This window comes from Callorhinus ursinus, unplaced genomic scaffold, assembly GCF_003265705.2.
Source record: "Callorhinus ursinus isolate GAN/ISIS: 27379988/994484 unplaced genomic scaffold, GSC_fseal_2.0 scaffold8, whole genome shotgun sequence".
Taxonomy (NCBI): Eukaryota; Metazoa; Chordata; class Mammalia; order Carnivora; family Otariidae; genus Callorhinus; species Callorhinus ursinus.
In genome coordinates this window covers 22647770-22664069 of record NW_027397070.1, presented here as the reverse complement: position 1 = coordinate 22664069, position 16300 = coordinate 22647770, and the positions used below count along the sequence as shown (strand labels likewise).

The following is a 16300-nucleotide window of genomic DNA, read 5'->3' as shown; positions in this document are numbered from 1 at the left end:
CTGTTCAAAGAAATTCTGAGAAATACTAGATTCTTCATATAAAAATTTATGGTCTAAATTGTTAAAAGTGTTTTGTGATTCCAAAGCTAAGTAAAAGAATCTCTCTCTTACTCTGTTTCAAGTCAAGAACGTTAATTGGTAATTTCAGGTAGGTGTTTTTAGGAAAGTATTTTTGCAGAAAATGTCAAAACATTAGCAAGATTGCGACTTAAGTTATCCTGTGTTTAGTAATAGAGACCTCAGAATAACTGCAAGCATATAAAGAGGAATTGCTAAATGAAAGAGCAAAGAGAGAGCATGGGAATGGACTGTCTTTTGCATGATTGTGTGTGAAGAATCACCTTAATAAATTAGAATTTGAACTGGTTTTGAGAAACTATCAGGGGCAATTAATGTAAATTTTTACTTTCAAATAACGCTATTAAAATAAAGAGTTTTAAAGGTAATTTTCTCATTAACAAAAACCTTAAAAAGTGTGGGTTTGTTGTGCCTGGGTGTATGTTTTGATTCTGCTGCTTATTAGCTCTTGGATCTTGTTGAACAAATTGCTTCATACTCTAGCTCAATTTCCTCACAAATTCGTAACGTTGTAGGGAAGAATTAGTGAGTTAATATACATAAAGCACATGGAACACACTTTGTCAGTTTTCCAACAAAGAGCTAGTCAGCATCCAGCACATTTGATGAAAAGGTTACACCTGGGACTTTATTGGAAGGTGAAAAAAATGGATGCTCAAGTGTTGATTCATCAACACAGATTCCATTGAGTTGTTAAAATCTTGAAAGATAATTTTTAAAATGTATTCATTCATGTATTTGCCAGAGACTTACTGGGTTCCTATTATGGGTCTGCAATGATAGGCATAGGAATATTGGCGAAGATGCAAATTGCCTTAAACTAGAGAAATGCTTTATTAAGCACCGGGTAAAAGTCATTAGGAGAAGGTAAAAGGAGAATGTGGGACATGAAAGTAAACTTTATCAGGAAGGATGAGAAATACTTGAGGGAAACTACACTGCAGAAAAATAAAATCTTAGTGAACCTAAGACTTATAAAAGTTAATAATCTCGTTTCACTTAAAAAAAGAAATAGGATATTGAGAAATAAATATCAGAGATTAACATATAAGAGCTGAGTGTGATTATATTGTTTTTCTTAGCATGAAATACTTGGTGAATTATTATAATTAATTTTGTTTTTCTTAGTTTCTTTAATATATTTTTAAAATACCCATATCCAGAGAGAAAAATTATAAATAAAATGAAAGTACGTCCTAGAGGATGGGTAAACATATTGCAGTAGAATAAGAACGAAGGAGTAGGTATATTATTACATATGTTACAACCTTACCCTTGAGCAGTGCTTTATTACTTGTAAAAGTATTTCATGTTTATTATCTCAGTTTATCTTTATAACTACTGAGCTGTAGGCAGGTAGATTTTTTTTGTTGTTTTTCTTGTTCGTTCTATCACGTCTTTATCATTTGATACGTAACACAGTAGCCCGTGATGATTAAAGTATCCACATTAGATTGTTTTGAGAATGAACTAAATCAACATAAACCAAAATTCATTAAAGACTAAGAGGTACAATAAAATCATATTTAACATTTTTTCTGCTATAGGAATGTATATCTTTATTATTTCCCAATGTCCCACAGCTACTAGCGAGTGGGGACAAAATTTATCCCAATGTGTGAAGAGTTATTTTAAATAGGAGACTGATAACTATTCAAATAGCTATTCAAAATTTTTGTGGAGCCAGAGAAAATGAACCTAAATCTTGGCCAGAGTTTTACTAGGAATAAATAAGGACTTTTTAACCTAAGGCTGAAAGGAGGAGATTACTGTGAGAGGTGATAGACTTTCCAATTCCTGAGGTCTTATAAAGCAGCTGGGTGGCTTTATGTCTGAGGTGATTTTTAACAATTGCCAGCTCAGAAAACAAAGACTTAACTCCCTGTCCTGTGGAGAGAGCACAGGAACTCTGTCATATAAATGTTTTGTTTTACTCTTCAGCTTTCTGTCCTATTTATTTTTCAGGCTAAAGTATTGTATATCTAGACCAAACTAACAAAATAACCTATTATTCTCTTTCATAAATTATCTCATAAAGATTTTAGATTGATGTTCACTGAAAATGCATTAGAGTTATGGCAAATAATTGGGTTAAAAATATAAGCTACTACCTTGTTTGACTCTTCAGTAACTATAATCAAACCTGTCATGTGGTTGGTGGTTTACGTATTCAAACCAGGTTTGCTTCAGCATTTTTCCCATCTGGTTGTGCTCAAAATTGGAAGAGTTGGTGCATTTCAAATAGGTGAAATCATTGAGGTAGCTCTCAAATTACACCAGAAATAAATTCAGCTTTCAACATCTTCATGAAAACAGGCTTATAAACTGACAAGTGAATACAGGCTAGTTCATTGCTTTCTAACACTGGAAGAACATCAGGAGTCACCATTGGCATAATCAGTGTGAGAGGCAGGTGTTTTTTTTTTTTTAAGATTTTATTTATTAGAGAGAGAACATGAGGTGGGGTGGTGGTGGGCAGAGGGAGAGGGAGAAGCAGTCTCTCCACTGAGCAGGGAGCCCAACATGGGGCTCAAACCCAGGACCCCAGGATCATGACCTGAGCGCAAGGTGAACACTTAACCGACTGAGCCACCAAGATGCCCCAGGGACAGGTACTCTTTATGGTTTCATTCTTGTGAATCTTTAAAGGACACAAAGTTCCCATGTTTTTAACTCTTGGTTGCAAAATGTCAAGGAAAATCTTGAATGTATTGAGGGGGAGAATATTCTATTACAAATATTGTAATATGTTTGATTACTCTTCTCTGTTAATTAATATGTTGAGGGTAACTTTGGAAATATTTTTTGTAATGGAGATGAGATAATTGACTATTAGATGTATTTTTGGTACAAGCAAATTTTTATTTTAACAGTTCTATAGTCAATGAAAAATTTTAAATGCAGTCAGTTTATTGACCTGATTTGCACAATGCCCAAATAACATAGCATATGAAGATGGAAACAGTGTCTGCTGTGGATAAAGTTTTGTAAATTTTTTGCAGCAGAATGATTGCATCATGGAGCACAGTTTTCTGTGTCCTTCCTGCACCTGCTGAATTAGCCTTTCTGGGAATGACCTACAATGTATACACCTTAAACAAGCATAAATCATTACTTTGGAAAACAGATACTGTCTATATTATCAGAATGTTTTCCATGAACCCATTCTTTGTGAATTGGAACTTTCGTTAAAAATAAGTCTACTTTGGGGGCGCCTGGGTGGCTCAGTTGGTTAAGTTACTGCTTGAGGCTCAGGTCATGATCCCAGGGTCCGGAGATCCAGCCCTGCGTCAGGCTCCCTGCTCAGCGGGATATCTGCTTCCTCTTCCTCTGCCCCTCCCCTCTGCTTCTGCTCTCCGTCTTTCTCACTCTCTCAAATAAATAAATACAATCTTTAAAACAAAAGCCTATTTTTTTTTTACAACTGCTTAGAGAAGCCATGTTCAGGTGTCATTTTAAAAGGCAATATCATCTGTAGATTTACCAACAACATGTTTTCTTAACCTTCCTACTACGAATTGGCATTATAGTAGAGCTTGTATTGTATGTCTACCATGTCCAATCATTTGTTAGCCCCTGTTGATTACTAGGTGTGCTATGAAAAATCTCATGTCACAGAAATGTCATTATTTATCATCCCTAATATAGCTGTCTTAGAACTTACCGTGACAATTTAAACAATTTTATAAAACATGAAGCTTTAGGTTAATTTCTTTATTGTCATTAAGTTGTAGGTGGGTCCAAAGTTGTTTTGGTTATTTTCCTACTCCCGTTTGGGAGAAAAAGAATGTTAGCTCTTGATTGATAAATTCTCAATGTAGCTATATTTTTCTTAGTTCATTAAAACAAACATGCTAAAATTTGTAAATTTAGAATATTGATAAATATAGATATATATTTTAAATTAACATAATTATGGTAACTATTAAATATTAAAATTTCTCAGATTATGTGTATTTCTAATGTGAGGGCATACAGAAATTATGATAAAACTAATTTATTTTAATATATTTCAAACACATATATGTTGATGTCTCATTTCAAAGGCAAATAAGAATTAAGTAAGTTACTTATATTAGGATGAAAAACATATTTTGTAACTGCTTGAGAGGGTTATGATGTGTTCTATAAAGAAATGGGACAGGTGGGGCTAATTTGACTTAATTATATAGGTCCTTTGATTCAGTGGGTTCACACTTAATATTTATAAAAATTATTTAATTAAGATGTCTTCCTTAAATGCACATCACATTTAGGAACCAAGTCATTGCAAAAGTATTACTGGCCATATAAATAGGGGAAAACTATACCCCTTTCTCGTCTTCCTCTCTTTCTCCCTTCTATCTCTCTTTCTTTTTCCTTTACTTCTTTTTCCCCCTTTCATCTATGTTAATAAATTATCATGAAAAAAATTAGAGGGGTTAGGAGACATCTCTGTTTCTTATGTTAGATAACAGTTATCTATCCTTATTTTATATAACTCACAGGGAAAGTGTAATATAAATGCCAACAATTGCAACAAACCTCAATATAAAATTTTTGCAAAATTGTGATCTATTTATGGTAGTTTTCTCCTATGTTTATGGGAATTTAATGTATGTAGGTGTGAGAAATAAAATAATATTTCATTTATAGGAATTTTGTAAGAATAGCTGTAGATATGAAATAAAAATACATAAAAACTTCCTCTTGTAAAATGATATGCCCATTGTCACAGATAGTCTAAGTGCAAAGGAAGGGGCAGTAGACATTTTGCTATACATGTAGGTGCTAACCTCATGCATTTTTCTTAGCTGTATGTATATTGCAGTGCCTTGCCTTTAGGTGATCTCCCTGCATCTACCCAATCAATAGCATCACTTATTAGAACTTAGGTATGGTATTTCACTAAAAGTAATAACTTAAAAAAAAAAAGACTAAGTCTGTGAGAAATACATAGTGCAAATACAATGACTTCCTGGACTAGTTTGCTTGGGCTACCATAACAAAATAACAGACTGGGTGGCTTAAACAACAGAAATTTATGTTTTCACAGTCTAGAGGCTAGAAGTCTAAGAGTAGGGTGCTGTCAGAGTAGAGTTTTGGTGAGGCCTCTCTTTCTTGGCCTGTAGACAGCCATCTTCCCCCTATAGACTTTCCTCTGTGGTTCACAGAGGGAGAGAATGAATGAGCAAGAGCTCTACTGTCTCTTCCTCCTCCCATAAGGACACAAGTCCTATAAGATTACAGTCCCACCTTTGACCTCATTTAACCTTAATTATCTCCTAACGGCCCCAACTCCAAATACAGTGACACTGGGGTTTAGGGCTTGAACATGTGAATCTTAGGGGCACACATCTCAGTCCATAATACCTTCAAATGACTGAAAGGTGGGCTTTACATTTGGGATTCCTTTTCTTTTAACATTTCAGGTATTGGGGTACCTGGGTGCCTCAGTCAATTATGTGTCTGCCTTTGGCTCAGGTCCTGATCCCAGGGTCCTAAGATCGAGTCCCACATCGGGCTCCCTGCTCGGTGGGGAGCCTGCTTCTCCTTCTCCTTCCGCCACTCCCCCTTGTTCCTTCTCTCTCTCAAAATAGATAAGTAAAATCTTTAAAAAATAAATAAAATAAAATTTTATGTATAAGTTTATAATATATGTTAAATCCAAGTAAGAAAATGAATCTACCATTTAGAGAGAAAAGACTTTCTTCAGTGTTATCTCAAAGAGGGAACTCTAATGAGAGTGTTTTGTAGACCTATTATTTTTATCTTTGGAGAAATGGTAAGGGAGCAACAATAAAAGGTAAATGAAACTTTAGGTAGGGACAGAAATCACTTTTGTAATAGTATTATCATGAATTTTTAAAAGCATGGCCAAAATATTGAAATAGGATCACAAATAAGTATCAGTGAACTCATGCATTTTTTTGATTCCATTTTTGTGATGGAGAAGTTAGTATGTACAACAGAAGACAAAACAAAAGGAAAAAAAAAACAGAAAAAAGCCAAGAATCATCATTCCACGCACAAATATATATTGAGAACATGAATTCCTTAGTAGATTTTTTTATCTTAGATAATTCAGATTTTCTAAACAGTATTTACTACTAGATGCACCAAAGGAACACACATATTGTTGATGTGTCGTCTTTAGAGAATGAGATGTTTCCTATAACTCTTTTGCATGAATTTCGAAATTCAAAAGCCTTAGATTCAAATTCTGGTTTTCTGAACTTGGAGATGTCACTTAGCTTCTCTAAACTTATTTTTCCCCTCCCTAAAATGGGGATAACACAAAGTCCAACCTTATTTGGTTTTGTAGGCTATAAATGCTATAAAATGAAAAACTTTTAAAAAGAAGTATCTGGCACATAATAAATATAATATATAGTAGCTAGAATTGGATTGTTAACATAGATAATAGAAAGAAGAAGGAATAAAATGGTACCATCAGTAATCATGGTGAGATGATGACAAGAATCTTAGACTTTTTGTTAGGATATTACATACAGCTTCAACCATTGATGACTAATCTTGAAATAAGTTCATAATCTTTTCTAAATTACTTTTATTGGTGAATAAATTAAATAATATTTCTCAGAAAAATCTATAGAAATGAATACCTATTCTGGTATATTTCTGTCTAAACTATTATTGGCAAAAATGTTTAACAGAAATAAAATATTATTTTGTGAAATTAATAATGGTATGTAAGGAAAATTGAAAAAGCTTGCAATAGGGTTGATATACAACAGATTCTTAATGTGAGAGCTCATCTTTTCCTAAGGTAATCAAACTTATATATGCCCTATTCTCATTAATGTATCTTCAGAAATGTGAAAATACAGGTGATGAGTAAGCAGTGAATCCAGGGATAGAAGCAGTGGTCATTATGGGGTTTCAACTTTGGTCTTCCTGAGACTGTTTCCAGAGCAACAAGGTGACCCAGATTTTCCAAAATCCTATTACCATAGTAACAAGAAGTTTGCATGTTGCTGAGATCTTCCTACACCTGCGTATTTTGTTGTCCTAGCAATGTATTTTTCAGGTTAGTTATAGCCAAAGTTATTCTAGGTCTATGAGTTCTTATATAAAATACTCCTCATAAACTAGCAACTCTCCCAGAAAGCATCATAACCCAGACACAGTAGATATTTAAAAATAGAACAAGAATAAAAAAACACTTTTAATCAAACGAAAGGAAATTCTGTCATATTCATTGAAAGGCATGTAAATTATTGACATGCTATCTCACAACTTAAATAGTTTGGAGCATATAAAATAGTTTGTGTGTTAGCAAATATCTAGAATAATTCATTGGTAAGATTTTTCTAACTTTAAGTAGTTGCTATTCTTCATATGCTGTTAAACTGTAATTAACTTGAACAACTTAAAAATTACTCATAAGAATACAAAAGTTCAAATCATGTGTTTTACAATATTTCTTTCAGCAAATTGAGTGAAGATATGCTAAAATGAAGTAAGAGGATTTTTAAATCCCTGAGAATAATTAATTTTTTATTTTAAATTGCTTCTAGATTATGGATTTGTAGACCATGTCTTAGTACTTTTTAAGATTCTATGGTTCTAGTGAAACTGCCTAAAATTACATTATTATAAATACTAATTAAATCGCTAGAAATGCATTTTAGACTTGTTTCATGGTTTTTGAGTTTGCCACTCATAACTTATGATACAGAATACCTCCATGATCATTTACTGAAAATTTTGAATTTATAAGTCATTGACTCTCATGATGAAGATATAATAATTTCCATTAGTGCATGTACCTTATCCCATTATTTATTCATCTTAATCCTAGAATTGATTATATCAAGTAGTCATCTTTAAGGTTGCCAACGATTCCTGTTTGTCCTAGACTCAGTTGAAGTCCTAATCCTGAAAAATCCTATAATCCCAGGAAAACCAATGATCTAATTCAACATGCAGCCTACCTCCGTATAGGATACTCGTCTTCATGACAGTTGTTAATGATGGTGCATATACAGCTTTAAGCAACTTTATATAGAGAAACTTCAATGAGAAGACCTAGGTGTGGCCTCCCTCCCCACTCTGCAGTACTCTGAACAATTCCTTCAACTCTTTGCACTTGCTTTTTAGCTCAATCATGTTGCTAATGTGCTCTGAGGTGGGTTTCAGGTTGACGAGAAGACAACATTCACTCCAAAATTCCATTTTTATTTAGCAAGATAACATCAACAATAAAAATTTAAATGAAATGTAGGTGCAAAGAAGTAGATGCAGCCTCTACACACACAGGTACTCTTGGGCCCCAAGGTCCATGCAAGAAAGGTTCAGCCTTACACAACTTCAGAATATTAATACCTCATTGTGCTGTTGTCCTTTTATATATGGGGCTTACATTGCTATTCAGGAAAAAGTGATGCTAATAAATAATTTCTAAACCTAATGCACCTATTTGAGGGAAACTTTGCAAATATTGTGCTTTTAATATTGCTTGTACACAATTTAAAAAATTCACTGACAGGGAGGCTTTAATGTGCCTCAAGAGAGGATGCATCCCTGGCTACTGTTCTCCTTCAAACTCTAAGGCATTTAAAAGTATCAATTTCATTTTTACTTAGCTATACATTTTGGGAAGTTTAAATGAGATTAGCCACATTACTCATAGGATTTAAGGCTCTGTGTTGTGGCTAAATTATAGGCTTGTGGTCACTTTTACTATCATAGAGTCACAGGAACCACGACTAGCCATAATTTAAAAGGTTCACATTGGTTTATTAAGACTTTTAACTAAACTTGAAAAAGCGAGAGAGAAAGAGAGAGAGAGAGAGAGAGAGAGTGACCCTGTAGTAGTTTATACAGTAGGAGTAGGGTCCCTAGTGTGTTGTTACCGAGACTCAAGCTGAGAGGAGACTGGTAAATGGGAAATAATAGACAAGCTGAGTATCAGAAATGCATTAACATCAATCTTTTGATTGTAAGTCAGACATAACATGTCCTTTTTTTTTTTTGCTCTTGTGGCAGTTATTTCTAAAACATCACAAAGATCTCAGCTGTTCCCTCAATTTCGTCTGTTTTAAGATCCACTATTTTTTCTAATAGTGACATACTTCTGTTGATTTATTTGCTACTGTTCTATTCCCATAGAAAATAGGTATGTCCAACTGTTTAATAATATGCTTTGGTTTATGTTTTGAACAGTATTTCTTTCTGGAAGCTTTTAGTCACTCTGCTTTAGTTGCTGTATTGTACCACTTGAGCATTTTATTGACAGCATCTTTCAATCACACACTAATCCAGTGAATGTGCAGTAAAGTCAGCAGTATTGATTTCTGATAGACACATTGTATAATAGGAACTTATTGATGATGGCCCTGGCCTCTTGTTTTATTAATGGCACCTAATATCCTGATTTGGCAAGAATAGATATTGTCAAGAAACCAGATATAAAGTTTTTGACATAAAAAGATGTGACAGTTGTATGAAGCTACTGTTTAAGTTTTCACTTTGGCTTGGCATTGCAACATGGTGCTCAACCAAGCAAGAGGCAGGATTTTAAGTCAGCCAAGGAAAGCACTACTAAGTAGTATTCTGTCTCTTTAGCAAAATCCAGCAACCCTAGTTTGCTTTGTTTTACTGAGAAGTCTTCAGTTCTAACATGGTGAAATGTAGGCAATTTTAGATAGTTTGACTCAACAGGTAACAATAGATAAGAAATTCCTTCAAAATTATTGTCCCATATTAAATGCAAATTTTAAAATATATTTCCAAAGCAATGAGGAAAAAAATAGGCACAACAGGAAATAAACGAACAAAACTACTGGGAAAATGAGCAGTGTAATAAGGGTTCTTGTTAAATTTCTCTGGGATTAAATCTACTAAGACACTTACTTAAAGGGAACAAAAAGGGGGAAAAGAGGATTAACTCTGATTCTCTACATCTTTCTAATTCTCTTGATGTTGATCGGAAATACTTAATAACTCTAGTCCTGCCTCATTGCATATTGTCTTTCAACTTTACCTCTAGCTCAATCTGATAAAAATTGTAACATTCATGTCTTTTTCATTTTGGAACTATAAGTAAAAAGCAATCTGCTGTGATATCCATATAGTATTATGAATCTGTGGACCATGCAAAAATATGATTCCATTTTTCAAGGAACCTGAAAATTCACTGAATATACACTGGTCTGCATGCTAAACATTGTTTTGTGTGTTTAGGCAAAATGTTAAATATGAATATAAGTTTAGAAAGCATGATTATAGGTATACAGATCCAAAGTCAATGTAATATGGATTTAATTTTCAAGTTGCTGAAGAATTAAATAGGCAAATCAATACATATCAATATTAAGAACTTGAAGAAAAACAAAAAAATCATTTGACATTGAAAACAAATGGTATTTGTATTCTCTGCAAAGATAATTTCAGCAGCTCATATTAATCATGTACAATGGGAAAATGTGGATTTACTGAAATCTATAGTGAACATACCAGAACTAAAATATAAAAGCTGTATTTCCAGTAGCTTTGAGAAATAAAATATTGGCAGGATATTTCATATGTACATTTCTTATGCTTAGAGAGGAATTGAATTCAGAGGTGATTCAGTCAATGTTTTATCTCTCATATTAAAATAGTATTAAAAAGGTTTTATGGCTTTTAATCTTTCCTTAAGCAACATTCCATTTTGTGCAGCTTATTTAGTTCTTCTACACATGCTACATTACAGTATTATCTTATTCAAAAAATAAATACCTCCCTTATCATGTAGCAGCATTGTCCTAGAACATGGCAGTAATATATTTAAATTCTCTGAGTGTCTGAAATCCCAAGATAAGAAGTGTAGCTAGTTTAATGGTTAGACTTGAATTGACTCTCGTTGGAATTAGATCTGTAATGACAGTGTTAAACAGCAGTTACTATTTAGAGCATGTCAACATGATACTGTAGTGACACCTACAAGGTCTATAGTTTAAAATTGTCATTTTCTCCAGTGTAAACCACAGTTGTGTGGCTTTGTAATTCAGTCCTGTAAAATGGCTCCTAATCACACACAAAACTTGAAATCAAATTTCTCTACTTCAGTACATTTATTTTTAACAGATTATGCTCTGATTCTTGTTAAGCCTTCCTTTTTCCTTTTTTATTTAATTATAATTAAACATAATAGTAAGAAAAATACTTATATTTACTTATATTTATATAAGTATATAAACTTATATAAACACAATAGCAAGAAAATAGTAAGAAAAATACTTAATACATCTGCACTTGAAACATCTCCTTAAAACATATTTAGCCCTTTATAAAACAAAATCTACACAATTCTAGGGTCTCCCAGGGCAGGTCTTAATTTATTAAGGCACCCTCTCCTACTAGAATTAGATGCCGAATTCCAGCATTTTCAAATGGACACATGTCCATTGGAGGCTAGAGCAGAAATCCCAGCTGTGAGGTTGGAAGCATACCTGCTAAAGGGCTGAGGAACTCATGAGACTACTAATCCGGGTTGTGACCCAATTCAGGCAATCAAGATATGACGTTCTATTTTGTAAAACCACTTCTAGAATCCAAAGTAAATAACTGTTTTAATGCTCAGGTGTGTTAAGCATGAATGTATGTATGATTTGCATGATTTGATTTTTTTTATTGACCTTTGGTCTACTATATTCAGCAAAATATGACCACATTTGTCTTTTACAAAGTAGTATTTCATACCAAACTTTAAAAGCATCAGCAAAAATATTTCTCTCTCTCTTTCTGCACCTTATTACTAACATCTAAATATATGGATATATTACTTCTTTTCTTGGTTTTTTAAAAGTATACCTTTCTATTTAGGCATTTTGGGAACAATAGTTGAAATAGGTGGAGGCTTGGTTTATCTTTGTGACCACACTCACTATGCCATGTAATAAAGCACTTGTTTCTCTTTCTCTTTTCTTACTGACAGATTATCAACTGTCATTGTAGTTCTCCATTTTCCTGTCTCGAGAAGCCTGTGTTTAAGTTCCTCCTCCTAACCTCTTGAAGTCTGAGAATTTAAATAGCTGATTCCATTAGGTTATGTGTAAGTTAGGAGTAAACACTCCCTGAGCAATGGCCTAAGAGCCTTTTCCAAAGACACGTCACAATTCAGGCTTCTTAATTATGACTCAGGTGGTTCACAAATCCTTTTTGCCCCATATCCTGAGTCGTAGACAATTTCTGGAAGTCTTGACTGCAAACCACATTTGTTTTCGCCCTGCCCATGTTTTTATAATGTAATAATGGGTGATACTAATATCACCTCTTCTTTCTGTTAGAGAGGCAGCAATAAGTCTTCTTCTGGAATAAGTATCATCAAGAATTCAGTTAGAACTTAGAAATTACCAACTTTGTTTATTTCAGTCTGGAGTTTATCTACAATGAATTATATTCATCTCAAACCAGACTGCCTAAATTAGAATCCCAGCTCCACCGTCACTACCTGTGTGATCTTGGGCAAGTTATCTAAACTGTTTCCGAGATTGGTAATAACTAAAATGGATAATAATCATACTTATCTCATACAATTAAATGAGTCAACATATGTAAAAGTTTTTGAAGAGGGTCTGGCGCATATTAAAGGTTGTAATTGTCTCCATCTAATCTTTGCTGTATCTTGGAGCAGATTTAGTCATTTGAGTAACCTGAATAGGATGTATCATAAGGTTAGGAGACTATATGCCCAGGTGTTTTCCGAATCAAGATAGAAATTTGGTTTAGGCAGTCCTTTAGGAATTATTTAAGAGAATTCTCTGGATGTTTAGAGGGGCAAACAGAGGCCTAGCAGAGTTAAATCTATTCAGCATTATTCTTTGAGATTAACTATAAGCCAATCTTAGCCAAAATGGTTAGAGAATAAAGTTATAGAATCATAAAAGGATTCAAAATAGAGCACTATAATACAGGTGTCCTCAGGCTGGGTAATAAAAAGAAAAAAAAATCTTTATCAGATCAGCAAGAGAATAACCAATAAGAGAGTGCCTTTTTGCATGGATCCCTCTGTGTTATATTACTGATTATAGAAATACCAGCTGCCCCCATTTCAGCAGCTGTGGTAGACGGAACAGAATTATTGTTTTGTTTGCTTTCCTGCTCTGGTGAGGCTTCAGTAGTATAGCTGTGAGAGCCACACCAGATGGTGTTGGAGGTGATGTCTTTATTTTTTCTGCTGCTACACTATATCACTCTTACAGAAAAGCCTTAATCCTGACTGATTTTTTTAAGCCATATTGAATTATCTACATACTGTCCACTTATGACAAAGGCCATGCTCCCTTTATTTTAGTTTTAGGGATATAATTTAGCTTAATCATATAGTTTATTAATAGTAATGTATGTCATAACTGAGCAAAGAGTTAAATATAAAAAAGTATAAATAATATGCTATATTCATTTTATATGAGTGGTATACTAAATTTTGATAGAGATATTCCTAGTCATCACCTTGTTAGTAATGTAAAACATGGTTTGGTTTAGATAGATTGAAGAATGAAAGAACTGGCAGGTCTTTATAACTAGTATTTTTCAATGAATGAGTCATGAAATCCTGAGTCATATGTCACATTCTTTCATGATTTTTTTTTTTTTTTGGTTAAGTTTATAATGAATCGTTGGGGCTTAAGTGAAGTTTCTGTTCTCTAGTCTTTATTTTTTATTGTTACTTTTATTTGAATATAGTTGACATACAATGTTACCATAGTTTCAGGTGTACAACATAATGATTTGACAAATTTATATGTTACCACAAATGTAGCTACCATCTGTTATCATACATCACTATTATAATATATCACTGACTATATTCCTTGTTGTGTGCCTCTTATTCCTGTGACTTATTCATTCCATAACTGGAAGCCCATATCTTCTACTTCCTGTCACCCATTTTGCCCATACTTCTACCCACCTCCCCTCTGGCAACCATCGGTTTAGTCTCTGTATTTTGGGTCTGATTCTGCTTTTTGTTTGTTTATTCATTTGGTTTTCATTTTGTTTTTAGATTCCACAAAGGAGTGAAATCATGCAGTATTTGTCTTTCTCAGTCTGACTTATTTCACTTTGCATAATACCCTCCAGATGCATCTATGTTGTTTCAAATGGTACAGTCTCATCCTTTTTATGACTGTGTAATATTCCATTAATATTACCACTTCCTTATCCATTTGTCTAGTGATGGACACAGGTAGCTTCCATATCTTGGCTGTTGTAAATAATGGTGCAATCAACATAGGGGTGCATATGTAAATTAGTGTTTTCACTCTCTTTGGGTAAATACCTAATAGTGGGATTATTGGATTATATGGTATATCTAGTTTTAGTTTTCTGAGGAACATCCATACTGTTTTCCATAGGAGCTGTACCAATTTTTAATCCCACCCACAGTAATATGAGAGTTCCATTTCCTCCAGATCCTCGAAAACACTTGTTACTCTTTGTCTTTTTGTCCTTTTTTTTGGCCCTTGTGACAGATGTGATATGATATTTTCTTGTGGTTTAGATTTGGATTTCCCTGACAATTAGTGATGTTGAGCATCTTGTTCTCTAATCATTAAATTCAACATTCTTTTATTTAATGAGACATTATTGAGCACTTAATTCTTTGTGAGATCCTTTTCTGGTTGCTATTGGTACAAAAATGAAAAACATCACCCTTTTCACCCTGATATTCCTAAATATCTAACAGTGAAAGGGTAGGGGTAAAAGCTCTAATTGTCATAGTGGGGCATGAGGGGTTGTTACAATAAACAGCTATGGTCATACAAAGGGAAGTAACTCGTTTGGCTTAGACAAAAAACTAGGAATCCAGTGAGGAATTGATATTGACATTTGAGCATGGTAAAATACCTGACCACTGGGTTACCAGGTAGATAAGCACTGGAAGAGAATTCCAGGCAGCAGGTATAGTGAATCAGTAGAATGCTCTACTGATCTTGTGAAGAGGACATCTCTTAAAACTGGCACTGTACTTAAGCCCCTGGTATCTTCTATAAAGAACAGGAAAATTCTGCGGACAACAATTTCCTTAGTTGGAAGTGTTTTTTAGCTTGGATTTCTCTCCATGAATGATGACCCTCTAGGGTTCGGCTGCAGCAGCAGATGGATGCTCTGATTCTTGTAAACTTGAATGAAACCAAATTTTGCCAAGATTTCACATTTTGGCAAGAATAGTTAGGGATTGTTAACTGAAGAAGCAAGATATATGTGGTTTTAAAGTTCTTTTTCATCATGTTTCCCAGTGTTTAGGAAGACATTTAAGGCCATTAAGTATTAGTATCTCAACTATTGACATAGCTTATTGACTGAAATAAAGCTTTTGATTTTATTGTCTTTTGTTCACCTTAGAACACAAGTTCCATTTCTAATTTTTCTATTTATCTTGTTCAATGATTAGATTCAAATGTGAATGACACTTGTTCTATTTTGTAAAGTTTCATTTTATAATGAATATCTTTTGGCAAATTTCCTTACTAATTTTGCTCATGTGGCATAAGCATCTTGATCAGGGATCATAAGTGCACATAACTCCAGAGAACAGTTAGGTGATGTAAATATAAGTCACTTAAGACGATGAGAGTCATAGGGAAAGGGCTAGTTCTCTTCCTGCTAGGATGTGAGCTTCTGAGTGCAGTGATTCATTGACTGTTTTTTTCACCAGTAGATCTCAAGTGCCTATCACAGGGACTAAATACATAGTAGGTGGTCAATAAATAATGAATGAATGAATGTGTTGAAATTTGTTGTGCTAGGGAAAATAAGCAACATACCTAAAAACATTCCTTCCTAACAAAAGCAACAACAACAACAATGATAATAACAAAAGATGTTGTGCCAACCTGGTTTGGAACCCTGGTATTATGAACTAGGTCTCTTCTAGGAGACTTTTCTGTAAATTTCCATGAAGGAGCACACTTACTCTGTCTTTTCAATCATTTCCAGAAATATCCAGTCTGTGAATATTAACATAATGAAAAATGCATGTTGGTTTCAATATCTGTAGCAAAGCCTCTCTCTAATTAGAGATTGTTTATGAATATTGTTTTAAATACTGCCATATCCTGGAGCATTGTTTTAAACAGAATTCCTCAAAATGATATCATTCCCCTTTTCAACCTTCATGTTTAATTTTTTTATCACTTAACAATGAAGGTAAAATAGTAATCTCTCTCACATGTTGCTGTGAAGAATGTATGGATGTCTAGATCTTACAGTATGTTTTAGGACACTGCGT

The 16300-nt window shown here is 33.7% G+C and overlaps 1 protein-coding gene across 4 annotated transcripts in view; it reads left to right on the top strand.

The window, feature by feature from the left end:
- Positions 1 to 16300, top strand: part of MDGA2 (MAM domain containing glycosylphosphatidylinositol anchor 2) — a 799761-nt gene that overhangs the window by 507308 nt on the left and 276153 nt on the right. The window lies entirely within an intron of this gene.